General features: G+C 37.3%; 1 protein-coding gene across 1 annotated transcript in view; it reads left to right on the forward strand.

Annotated features, from left to right (window-relative positions):
• The window catches only part of LOC309632092 (uncharacterized protein), a 259,053-nt gene extending 247,639 nt beyond the window's left edge, over positions 1–11,414 (forward strand). Inside the window, exon 4 of the transcript XR_014246724.1 lies at positions 10,672–11,414. The gene's annotated coding sequence lies outside the window, so the exon portion shown is untranslated. The remainder of the gene's footprint in view (positions 1–10,671) is intronic.
• The last annotated feature ends 1,023 nt before the right edge of the window (positions 11,415–12,437 follow it).

The following is a 12,437-nucleotide window of genomic DNA, read 5'->3' on the forward strand; positions in this document are numbered from 1 at the left end:
GCTTTGGCCTAGGGAATTCTGCAGTTCCCTGCCACTGACTTGGATCAGGATTGGGCCCAGGGCTTGAAATTGGGATTTAAATTTACCATGTCTTTTTATCACAAAATAAGACATATTCACTGTAGGAAAAGAAGATAAGGAAAAAGAAGTTTAACCTTATCTCACTACCCAGAGACTAACCACTGCTAATATTTTCAAATACTTTCAAATCAATATATTTAATTTTTACATTAATAACATAATAGTTAGCTGTATATCATGATTCTGTGTGATTAGGCATGAGTATTTGGGTCATTGGAAAGGTCTGTACCAGTTGTTATATTCACAAATTAAAGTTCAGTTAAAAAATTTATTTTCTAGAAATCAGAAACTATTGGGTAAAACTGAGGTCCTTTTATAATGAAAATGTAACCATGGATTTCTTGTGCAATAAAAAAACCAATTTAAACTAAGAAAATGATAGCAGGACATAAATGATACATGAATAACTGGAGGAAAATATCTTGTTCTTGGATAAAAAGAGCAATATTGCAAAAATATCAAGAAAAAAGAAAAACCACGTAAATTGAAAATATTTTTCAAGGAAAGAAAAATATAAAAATTCAGATAACCAAGTTGAAAAGAAAAAAATATCCCACAAGCCCAACACAACAATTTATCATTATGGTTTATTTCCTTCTAGTGTTTTCCCATATGTATATTTTTACAAGAATGTAACGGATTGTAGCATAAATATGTCTTCAGCTTGTTATGTAGTCATAATAATATAATTGTTAGTGACTAAAATATATTCTATAAAGTATATTTACTGTACTTTGTTTAATTTTTACCCAATGTTGAAATTTGAAGTGCTTCAGATTACACAATTACACAAATACTATGGTCAACATTTTTGTGCTTTTTACATTTTGTTTTGAATTATTTCTTAAGAGTAGATTTGCATAAATGAATCATTGAATTAAAACGGTTGGACTTTTTAGAATTCTTGACTATTATTGCCACAGTGGTTTCTAAATCATTGTCCAGTTTATAGGAGTATCAGTCAAAGGTGTTATTATTAAAAATTTTCAGTGGGTATAAGGTATATGAAATGAAATGGCCATATTTTAGAGTTTGGTTGGATGAGGTTTAACAATTACATACACCTTTAAAACCACCACCCAAAATAAGATAATAGAATATTGTTGTCACCCAAGGAATTTTTTTTGCCTGTTCAAATAGATGTAAATAATAGTGCTCTTTTTGTCTGACTTTTGTTGTTGTTCAACACAACATTTTTGAGATCCATCCGTGTTTTTGTACATATCAGTGGTTCATTCCTTCCTATTGCTGAGTAGTTTTCTATTGAATGACTATGGCAGTTTGTTTGTCCATTCTTTCGTTGATGAATATTGGAGTTGTTTAAAATTTTGGGCTATCATACGCAGGACCAGGTGGCTTCACACGTGACTTCTACCAAACATTTAAAGAACAATCAATACCAATCCTTCTTAAATTCTTCCCCCAAAATAAAGAGGGAATATTTCCAAACTCATTTTATGAGGCCACCATTATCCTGATACCAAAACCAGACAAAGACATCACAAAAGAAGAAAACTGTAGGCCAAGATCCCTGATGAACATAGATACAAAATCCTCAATAAAATATTAGCAAACTGAACTCAACAGCACATTAAAAAGCTAATACACCATGACCAAGTGGGATTTATCCCTGTGATGCAAGGATGGCTCAATATGTGCAAATCAATCAATGTTACACATCACATTAAAAGAATGAAGGACAAAAAATCACATGGTAATCTCTATAGATGCAGGAAAAAAAATTGACAAAATTCAACATATTTTCGTGATAAAAACTCTTGACAAATTAGATATAGAAGGAATTTACTCAACACATAAAGATCATTATATAAAAAGCCCACAGCAAACATTATATTCAATGGTGAGAAACTGAAAGCTTTTCCTTTAATATCTGGAATAAAGTAAAGATGGCCACTCTTGCCACCTCTATCGAACATAGTCCTGGAAGTCCTAGCCAGAGCAATTCGGCAAGAAAAAGAAATAAAAGGCATTCAAATTGGAAAGGAAGAAGTAAAATAATTTCTGTTCGCAGATGACATGATCTTATATGTAGAAAATCCTAACAATTCCACAAAAAAACCTGTTAGATCTAATAAATGAATTCAGTAAAGTTGCAGGTTACAAAATCAGTGTACAAAAATCACTTGTGTTTCTATACACTAACAATGAAATATCCAAAAAGAAAATCAAGAAAACAATCTCATTTATATTAGCATCAAAAAGAATAAAATACTTAGGAGTAAACTTAATCTAAGAACTGAAATACTTGTATACTGAAAACTACAAAACATTGATGAAAAAAAATTTTAAAGACACAAATGAGTGGAAAGACATTCCATGTCCACAGATTGGAAGAATTAATATACACAGCTTTTTGTATGTCAATCATTTTATTTTTCAGTTATTCACCCAGAGTATTCACTGAGAATATAGAGACTGATTTTTATATATTGAGCTTGTATCCTGCAACCTTAATAAATTTACTAATTATTTCTTGTAGTATCTCTGTAGATTTTTAAAGGTTTTCTGCATACAAATCATGTCATCTGTGAAAGATAGTTTTACTTTTTCCTTTCCAATTTGTGTGAAATTTCTTTTTCTTACTGCATTGGTTAGGACCCAAGTACAATATTCCATAGTAGTGAAACTGGACATTGTTTTGTTCCTAATCTTATTTCACCATTAAGTAGGATGTTAATTGTAGCTTTTATAAATGCTTTTTTTAAATTAGATTGAGGAAGACTTGTTATATTCCCAGCTTTAAGAAAAATCCTAGAGATTGTATGTTTTTAAAAATTATGCCAGGGTATTGAATTTTAGCAAATGCTTTTTCTGCACCTATTGAAAGAATCATATAGTTTTTCTCCTATATTCTGTTAATTTGGTGAATTATATTGATTATTTTTTGAGTGGTAAACAAACCTTGCATTCCTGGGACAAATCTGACTTGGTCATGGTATCTTATTCTTTTTATACATTGCTGTTGGATCTAATTTGCTAATATTTTGTTAAGGATTTTTTTTTCTTCTTTTGTAAAATATTTTTCAGGATTCAGTATCAGGGTTCTGCTTACCTTATGAAATAAATAAGGGAGTGTTTCCTCCTCCTCAACATTTCTAAAAGTGTGTAAGGTTGGCATTATGATTCCTTAAATGCTTGACATAATGTACCAGTGAAGCCATTTGGCAGTGGAGTTTTCTTTGGCGTGTTTTTTTAAAATCACTAATTCAACTTTTAAAATAGATTTAGAACTATTTAGATTTTCTACTTTTTCTTGTGTCAGTTTTGAAAAATAGTAGTTTTTCAAGGGATTATCCCTTTCATATCAGTTGTCGAATTACTGACATTAAAGTGCTCATAATATTCCTATTTTCCTTTTAATTTTTGAAAAGATCCATAATGATAACACTTCTTTCATTCCTGATAATTTGTGTCCTCTTTTGTTCTCTTCATCAGATTTGCTAGAGATTCATCAGTTTTATTAATCTTGTAAAAGTGTCTAATTATGACTGTTAATTTTTTCTATTGTTTATTCATTTTCTTATTCTTTGATTTTCACTCTTACTTTCATTATTTACTTTTTTCTACTTTGTATTTATTTTGCTCTTCATCAAGCTTCTCAATATGGAAGCTTAAATTATTGGCTTTATATCTTCTTTTCAAATATAGGTATTGAAAGCTATAAATTTCTATCTAAGCATTGCTTTAACTGCATCCCACAGATTTTGATGTTTTGTGTTTTTATTACCATTCAGTTCAAAATATATCTAATTTCCTTTTGATCTCTGTGCATGAGTTAAAACACTTGTGTTTTAGACTTGTGTTGTTTAACTGCAAAATATTTGGAGATCTTCTAAATATCCTAATGTTACTGATTTTAAACCTATTATTGTGGTCAAATAATACACTTTGTACGATTTCAATCCTTAGAAGTATCTTGAGAGTTATTTTGAGAGTTATTTGTGGTCTATTTATGTGTTTATTTCATGTTCATTTGAAAAGAAGCTTTCAAGAAGCTTTCAAGAAGGTGCAGTGTTCTATAAGTATCAAATTGTTTTTCATATCTTGTGCATTATTACTAATATTTTGTGTACTCATTCTATAAATTACTGAGATGTTAAAATCCTAAACTATGACTTTGGATTTCTCTGTTTCTCCCTTTAGTTCTGTCATTCTGCTTCATGTATATTAATGCTTCATTATTCGGTGTATAGACATTCATGATTGTTATGTTATTTTGTTGAATTTACCTTTTATCATTATGAAGTGGCTCTCTTTATCTTCAATAATAATCTTTGTCTTGAAGACTTTCTCTGTTATTGATATAGCCACATGGTATATATTTGCATGGTATATATTTTCCATCCTTTTATTTTTTAACCAGTCTGTGTCTTTTTGTTTAAAGTGTCTTTTATAAATGGCTATAGTTAAGTCTTGATTTCTTATACAGTCTGACAATCTCTGCTTTTAAATTAGAGCAGTTAGTTGACTTACATTTAATACAATTATTGATAGGGTTGAGTTTAGGTCTAGAATCTTGGTATTTGTTTTCTGTTTGACCCATCTGTTTGTTTTTCCTCTGTTCCCCCTTTTCTGTATTCTTTTAGGTGAATTAAATATTTTAATGTATCATTTTATCTCCTCTGTTGACTTTTTAAATATACCTATATTTGTAATTTTTAGTGATTTATCTAGAGATTACTCTATGAATCATTTATTTATGAACATATACTTTCAAATAACAATATACTATTTCATGAACAAAGTTAAGAACTCTGCAACAATATCATTGCATTTATCTCACCCCCATCCCTCTATACTCCTGTTATCATATATTTTACTGATATGTATGCTGTAAACTCTATAATTCAATTGTTATAATTTTTGTTTTAAACAATATTAATAGTCTTTTAAAGAGTTAATAACTTGCCCATTTGGATCTTTTTTATAGTTTCCACCTCTCTGCTAATATTCTCCATTTATTCTGTTTATTTTACAGTCACTATCTAGATATTCTAACACCTGGGCCATCTCTGGGTCTTCTTCTATTTACTCTTCCTCTCTTAACCCTATCACATTTTCTTGCTATCAGTTCTTTACTTATGTTGGATATTGTGTGTAAAAGATCAGTAGAGACTGAAGTAAATAATATTTACCCACAGAAAAGTTTATGGTCCCTCTAATGTGAGGGTCTGAGACAAAGCTGTATTTGAGCAAGTTATGGGCTTTGTTGCAGCTTCAGTTTGATCCAGTTCACCACCGGCTTCAAATATTTTGAGAAGGTATCAGGATTTCTACCTTCATCAGGGCTGGGTCTCTGAGCACCAGTGAGACTAAAGAGGTCTGAAAGCCCTGTTGTCAGCTTTCTGAACCATGGAAGGTCTCTCTCTGCTTTGTTGCCAGCTGCCAGCTTTGGGTTTTAGGTCCTGTCCCCAGGCTTCTGCAACTTGGGAGACCAGCCCTGCTCCACGTGGTGGAGGCACGGTGTCCTTGAAGGGATTTCTCTCAGCTCTCTGTCCTGTTCCCAGTCTCCAGTAGGTCTTGCACTTGGGGAAGATCCTGCATGCCTCAAGGGTATTCTCTCAGCTCTCCTGCTTTGTCCTTAGCCTTCGGTCTATAACTTCTGCGTACTTCATGGAGAACTATATGAAAGCTTCGGCCGGTGGGTGGGTATAGACTCGCTCTGTGGCTGCGGCTCTTTGGGATTCTAATCTGTCACATTAGCTCACAAACAGCCACTAAATGTTGTTACAAGTTTGGCTGATAGCTCTTCACCCAAGTTTATGGCAGATTCCTCCCCTTCCTGCCACTTTTTCATGGATCGAAGCAGCCATGGATCTCTTCGATCCTAGGAAGAGCTGGTTGCTTCTGGAATTTAGTTTATTCAGGTTTCTTTACATACTGAGCTCTCTGATGGTTTTCAAAACCATGCTACAAAAGAAAAACAAACAAGAAATCATGGCTTAGTTCATTCTCATTGCTAGGGCAGGCTCCACAGTCATTTGTGACTTTCTACATCCAAACCAGAAACAGAAGCCCCAGAGGTATTACTTTTTAAATTTATGCTAATTTAACAAAGGAAATGGTAACTTGATGTTTTAATTTATATTCTCTGGGAATTGAACATCTCAAATCATTGTTTTCTAGTTACATAGCATCTTTTGTAAGTATCTTTTGCCCTTCTATCTCTTAGAGTCTTAATTTTTTTCTGACCAATACGAGGTCTTAAACACCAAATATAATGCCTCTTTGCTACATTTGCTGCAATATTTTTTGGTTGATGTTTGCTTTTATACTTTACACTTTTTGTAGTCCAACTTATAGATCTTAGTCTTTCATATTCCTTGTATTGCTTCTAAGCCCATAAAGTTATCTTTCCTCTAGAGGTTGGCAAAATATTCAGTTCTATTTTTCTGAGATTTTGATGTTAAGCAAAAACACATTTAACTCTTCCACTCAATTGGAATTTATTTTAGCACATAACATAAAGTGAGGTTCTAAAATTACTGTTTCTCCAAATTGCTGGATAATTGTCCCAACAGCATTTATTGGGTAATCCTTTCATCCCCTCATGGAGCTGTAATGAACCTTACATCTTTGTACATAATTGGGTCCATTTCAGTGCCATCTGTTCGATTACAGTGATCTCTCAGTCTGGTCCTGGGCAGATACAGATGAATGTTTGAAACTGCAAAGCTATGATGTTGACTGTGGACTTGATAGGTCCTCGTCAGGGACCAAGAGCCACTGTCTGTCAGAAAGCACCCGGAGACAGTTATATAACTTTCATTTGTTTACTTATTTGCTTGTTTAATTCTTAAATCCCCTCCAAATTAAAGCTCTTTGAGGACTGTGATTGTCCTAGACAATGTTTAACTTTATCTGACACTTGTTCTCCTGGAAAACAGCAATGGAAATGGTGTACAGCAAAGAATCACCCTCACAAATATGACTCAGATGAGATTCGGGTATGACCCCCTTGTTTTCCTATGACAAGGGCAGACACAGACCCTCCAAATCCCAGTTCTTTGTCTCATAAATGATTAGCTGAACTGTTTGTTCCCACTGATGTACCTGGAAAAAATACCTGCTAACTTGCTAACTTGTCTTGGCCAACTTATTTAGCACTCGCAACCCCCTGAACTTTGACCCATGCGCAGCCTGAACCAGCATTGGGGGCATTGGGAACTCCTCCTTCACAGCCCTCCTGAAAATAGGCTGACTCCAAAGAAAAGCCATCCCTCAACCACTGTCACGGCCCCCTGCTCGCTCACCCCTCCACGCCCAGTTCTTCTTTACTCCTCCTATAAAAGTAAAGCCCTTTTCTGCTTGACTTAGAATCTCAAAGATGTTCAGGTCAGAACGTTCTTTCTATTATCGTGGTCTCCCTTCACTTATTGCAACATTCCCTTTCACTTCATGTTATTATTTTCTACTTGAGAAGAGAGAATCTAGTTTATCTCTTGACTTGAGCTATCAACTCACCACTGTAGCCCCAGTGTCTAAACAATTCCCGTAGCAGAGGAGGTGATTAATCAGGTTCAACTAATGGTTCAAGCTAGTTTTTTTAAATTATAAGAATAATACATAATCATCAAAGAAAAAAATTGAACTGTCAGAAAGATATGAAATAAAATATAAAATCTCCCTTCTCTTCAAGTTCTATCCTTTAGAAGTTTCTGCTGTTTATATCTTTCAGGACATTTTCTATGCTTATGTGAAAAAAATATATGTATATATAATAAATGACTGTATTTATATCTAATATTCTTCAACTTTCTGGATTCACTTAGCAATCAGTATATCAGTATATCTTGGGTGTTTTTTCCATATCAGTGTATATGGAGTTACATCCTTCTGTCTAACAACAGCATAGTATTCCATTAGAGATGTACCATAATTTATCTATTTTGTTCCAGGTATTTGATATTACAAACAACACTGTTGTAAATACCCTTATATATGCATAAGGAAAAATTTAAAGAATTTAATATTTAAGAATTCAAAATTTTGGTAGATTACCAAATTGTCCTTCAAATTTACATTTCCACCAAAGATGAATGAGAACATTTTTTTTTTTCTAAATGGGGTTATTATTGGACTTTGCCTAGATTATAGATGAAAAGTAGACTTTTGCTACTAATACAGATTACATTTTTAACTGTGTGAGATTGAATATCTTTTCACATGGTTGTTGGCCTTTCTAAAATTGAGTTTTTCTTTTCTTATTGATTTTAAAGGATTCTTTTTATATCAAGTAATTTAGTTTGCCTGTCATATATCTTGCAAGTAATTCACCCATTTGTCTTTTGACACTGTAAATGCTATTTTTTGCCATAGAAAATGTTCATATTTTTATATAGTCTAATCTATTATTATTTTCTTGTTATAGCTTCTGCATCACTTTCAGTTCAATGTATAGGCATATCATAGTTTAAGTAAAGCCAACATCTATGAACATTTGTTTTCCATTTTTAAATTATTTTAAACAGTATTTGCAGATACATATTTATATTCATTGTTAACTATTTCCTTTGAGTAAATTCCTAAAAGTGTTATTTTGGAGTCAAAAGGTGTGAACATTTTAAACATTTAATAGGTGTTGCCGAATCGAGGCCACTGATTTTCACCCTCTTTTGGGTTCACTGATCTACCACATCAGTAGAAATGCCTCTTCTCACCCAGAAGAGTTAGATGCTGGAAATGAAAAGGGATGAGGAGCAGGAACACAAGGGTCCAGGATGAAAGAACCTTTTAAGAAGACATTATAAGGAACTTCATCACATGTGCAAATTCAAGTTAGCATTTTTATCACTTAGCTTTTACTCCTTCTGTCACAGTTTGCTGGAGGGGTTTATTGGTTTCTCCTGAGCTTTGGGGGTGGGGATGGGGACTCATTAGAGCTCTGCCTAATAGTTAGGTTTGCATGCAGTGATGGTGACTTACATATCAGCAAGCGAGAAGGTACCCCCTTTCTCTCCATTTTCCTGCTGCATATGAGCTCATGGTCAGTAGAGTTTACATATCTCCTCATGCTGCGGAGCAAATATGCCCGTGCACCACAGCTACTGAGCCTGCGCTCTAGAGCCCACGAGCCACAACTACTGAGCCCACGTGTCACAACTACTGAAGCCCGTGCACCTAGAGCCCGTGCTCCGCAACAAGAGAAGCCGCCGCAATGAGAAGCCCGCGTGCCGCAACGAAGACTAGCCCCCGCTCGCCGCAACTACAGAAAGCCTGTGCGCAGCAACGAAGACCCAACACAGCCAAAAACAACAACAACAACAACAAAAACTAGATTGGAGCAAGGGGCACGTTTTATGTACTCGTGAATAATGAATTTGGACTAAATTGGATTTCTCCCTTTTAAATGTAAATGAAAGGAGAATTTACAAATTCTGACTGTTGCTGCTAATGCTACCAAAGGTAAATTGCACACTGCCTTGCATACTTACAGACAAGTATGAAGCTCGAATTTCTCTGTTTTCAAAACTAAAACTGGTTTTGGCACTTTAGTTAAAATGACAAGGTGGCTGATTTGCTTGATGGTTCCTTTCTATGAATTCCAAAGAATTATATAATCTTACACCCAGGAACTTGGTTTAACGGATCAATCTTCTACATTAATTTCACACTTCTATTTATGCCTCTGCCATCTTCGCCACAAGACTGTGAGCTCCCTGAGAGCAGGCGCACCTTGTGATGGAGAATGTGCCCTGCTCAGGCAGGTGCTGGGGAGACCTTTGTCAAATCCTTAAGTGTAGCCACACGTGACTTCCTCTGGAAGTCTTGCAGCTGCTGGTTTTTCAAAGCAGGGAGTTCTGATATGATCTGACATTGTAAAACCTTCTCCCTAAATAAGAACATTCATTTTACAGAAACTTTCTGCAGGGTGATGTAGCAGAGGCCATGAACTTTGTGTGGACAAAATCATTTGCTGTTCATACAGTAGAACTTTGAGCTGGTGGCTCCTCTGCTTAGTTCCTGTGTGCTTTGGGGCAAGTTCCTTAACTTTTCAGTGCCCTGAAAAACTCACGATGGATTTTTGTCCTTGGTTTCCCTCAAGTGCCTGGCAGGTTCTCAGTCCCATGTGGGAGCAGTAGGTGCCCCCTTACACTCGCCCTCCTTTAGGGTTTTGCAAACTTTCTCAACAGAGACATGCCAGTCTTGCTTTTGGAGCCTGTGTGAGGTATGAATGGACTCTTGTCAAGAGAACAGGACAGGAGGCCGATGGGGGTACGGGAGGGGGATCAGGGAAAAGAAGGCCTTAAAGATGAGACACATGGACATAGTCAGGGTTCTTGGGTCAGCTGGGAAGTGGAAGCATTCCCAGTTAGGCATAAACCATTAGGACACTGCAGGCGGGGGAGGACACGATCTTACCAAAAATATGGCTTGGTGAGAGCCAGGTCCCGTGCTCATGCCCGCCTTCCTTACCATTCTCTGTGTCCTCTTTGCTGATGGTCAGAACTTCTGGCTGAAGAGCTGGTCTTTAAGTTCCCCGACCTTCCTCAGCATCGAGGCACGGTCTGGGGCTCAGAGGGGAGCGGACTGGGGTTCAGGAATCTCACTTCTGGTTTTCATTCTCAGAGCTGCTCCGGAGCTCCCAAGCGATGTGGCTGACTCCCTTGTCAGGACTAGCCTCGGTTTCCCTGAGATGAGCAGGTCGGAAGGTGAAGATGCAAGGTGAGTCACCATCTGCAAAAGGTCAGAGATAGCAGATTAAAAACGTGCATTGAGAGGGAGAGGAAGCCAGAAAGCACAAAATTGGAGTTGGCGCATGAGAGAAAGAGATTAAACAGAAAAAAGTAAAATTGCCAGCAGCTTTGGATTTACCCAGCCGGAGTTTCTCCACTGGGCAAGGAAAGCTTAAGTAATCCAAATTAATTTCTAGTTAAAGGCAGAGCTCAGAGAGCAATCAAACAGGTGACCACAGCTGGCACCAAATTTCACCCGGAGATAAACTACTAATGCTAAACATCAGCCGTGTGTGCTGGGAAAGGGGCTGTTTGGAATCAGCCGACCCCAGGCACAATGCAGAAGTTGGAATGTTTCAGTTATTCAGCACACCTACAGTAAATGCCTGCTCTGTGCTAGGCACTGAGCTTTCGGCGTGTGTCTGAGATACGGTCCCTGCCTTAGGGTCCTTCATAGCCTATAGTGGGAGATGCACAAAGAGAGTGTTGCCGGATTACGGGATAAGTAATCTGATGACAATATCCAAAGTCACCCTGTAAAGAAGGAAGCAGGAAAAGGTGGATGGAGGTCGGGGGTTAGGAAAGACTTTCTGCAGATTCAGACACCTTAACTGAGTATGGAATGACAAATAGGCATTATCACTGGGCTCCCGCCCTCCCCTGTTCTAAGCGGTAGCACCCTTACAACTGTGTTTAGAGGATGGCTGGGTGGTGGTATCTGCGGATATCAATTTCATGGTGCAAGGGGGCTCACTTCTACCGGCCTGATCTTTGAGAACTGAGTTGAGCGTCATTTGTGGGGGAGGATCAGGGGGAGGAAGGGAGGGACAAGTGGGGAGAGTCCATGGAGGACAAAATTAAGGAGCTTAATGCCGTGCTCACCAGCAGCCGGAGCTGGTCTGGTTCACGGGAAGTCATTGGAGGATGGAGGAGGAATGAATTCTGAGGCTGTGTGTAGGGCTGGGGCAGGGAGAACAGAACTACTCTAACACACAGGTGGCAAGCTGGAGTCTGCCTGCAAAACCCAGAACACAGATATGTTTTGTTTGGCTCTGGAATTGTTTTTCTAAATTAGTTGCCAGCATTTAAAAATCAAGAGGCTTTACATAAAATTTTGATTTCGGACTTCTCTTGGAAAAATAAAATAAGACCCGTGTACAGGTGTTCCCACCGGGCAAAAGTCAGCTGGAGCTGCCTTTCAGGTGGCCGTCCTTTTCTGTGTGCACCAGCCCCACCCTCCTCTTGTCTCCCCTGAGCCCGCTTTTCTCATCGATGGGACCGACCACCTTCCCTAAGCCCAGCAGACTGGGGGCCAGAGGCTCACTCCTTTCTTAACCTTCAAAACTGTTGGCAGCACAAAATGACTGTTTTCTCTCTCCCTCTCTTCGAAAAAGACTTTGGCCTAAACTGAGTGCCTACTCTGGGAACTGTCTCCCTTCTACCATCCTGCCTGTTACCAGGCGCATGAATATAAAATACATACTCGGCCACTCTGGGTCAGGAGCTGCCCACTGGCCTCTGGACAGTAGACTGTAAAATTGCAACTCTGACGCATGTCATGGGAGAGAAGTATGTTAGAGTTCATGGCATAGTCCAGAAGGAGAGGGCACGTGTCTCTGAGATCTACTGGATGAGAAAGTATTAACGATGAGGATGTGG

This window comes from Balaenoptera borealis, assembly GCF_965194805.1.
Source record: "Balaenoptera borealis genome assembly, chromosome: 7".
NCBI classification, from domain to species: domain Eukaryota; kingdom Metazoa; phylum Chordata; class Mammalia; order Artiodactyla; family Balaenopteridae; genus Balaenoptera; species Balaenoptera borealis.